Source organism: Somniosus microcephalus, chromosome 31 (assembly GCF_052327205.1).
Source record: "Somniosus microcephalus isolate GS21.2 chromosome 31, FLI_Smic_1.0, whole genome shotgun sequence".
NCBI classification, from domain to species: domain Eukaryota; kingdom Metazoa; phylum Chordata; class Chondrichthyes; order Squaliformes; family Somniosidae; genus Somniosus; species Somniosus microcephalus.
This window is the reverse complement of record NC_141017.1, coordinates 24,968,403-24,969,287: the sequence shown is the minus strand read 5'-3', so window position 1 is coordinate 24,969,287 and position 885 is coordinate 24,968,403.

Sequence of the window (885 nt, the reverse complement as noted above, 5' to 3'; positions counted from 1 at the left end):
GAAGCTGATCGGCACGAGCGCGGGGTAAGTGCAAATACGGGGCTTGCACGCGCTGCAAGCCCCGTTCTGGAATTTCTGGGCCAATGGGTCTAGACAGAGTAGATAGAGATAAACTGTTCCCATTGGCGGAAGGGTTGAGAACCAGAGGACACAGATTGAAGGTGAAAGGCGACATGAGGAAAACTTTTTTACGCAGCGAGTGGTTAGGATCTGGAATGCACTGTCTGAAAGGGTGGTGGAGGCAGATTGAATCGTGACTTTCAAAAGGGAATTGGATAAGTACCTGAAGGAAAAAACTTTGCAGGGCTACAGGGAAAGGGCGGGGGGAGTTGGACTAGCTGAAGTGCTCTTGCAAAGAGCCGGCACGGGCTCGATGGGCCGAATGTCCTCCTGTGCTGTAACCATACAAGTCCTGCTCATCTGTCGTCTCCACCTCCCTTCTCACCCTTGCGTTTAAATCCCTTAATGATTTTGCCCCTCCCTATCTTTAACCTCCTCCAGCCCTACAACCCCATCCTACCCGCTCCAACCCTGGCCCTCTATTACATCCCTTCACTCCACCATTGGCGGTCATGCCTTCAGCCATCTAGGCTCTAATCTCTGGACTTCCCTCCCTAAATCTCTCTGCCTCTCCACCACCATCTCCTCTTTTTTAAGACCCTCCTTAAAGCCCACTTCTCTGACCAAGCTTTTGGTCATCCCTTCTAATATCTCCTTTGGCTCAGGGTCCATTTTTATCAGAAATGTCTCTGTGACATTAAAGACACTATATAAATGTTAAGTTGTTGTATTTGTCCAATCTCACCACAATACTTGCTTCTCTTTTAATTTTCAGTTGATGGAATGGCTATACACCCAACACATGAATCTGTCTTTTCTCCTTAC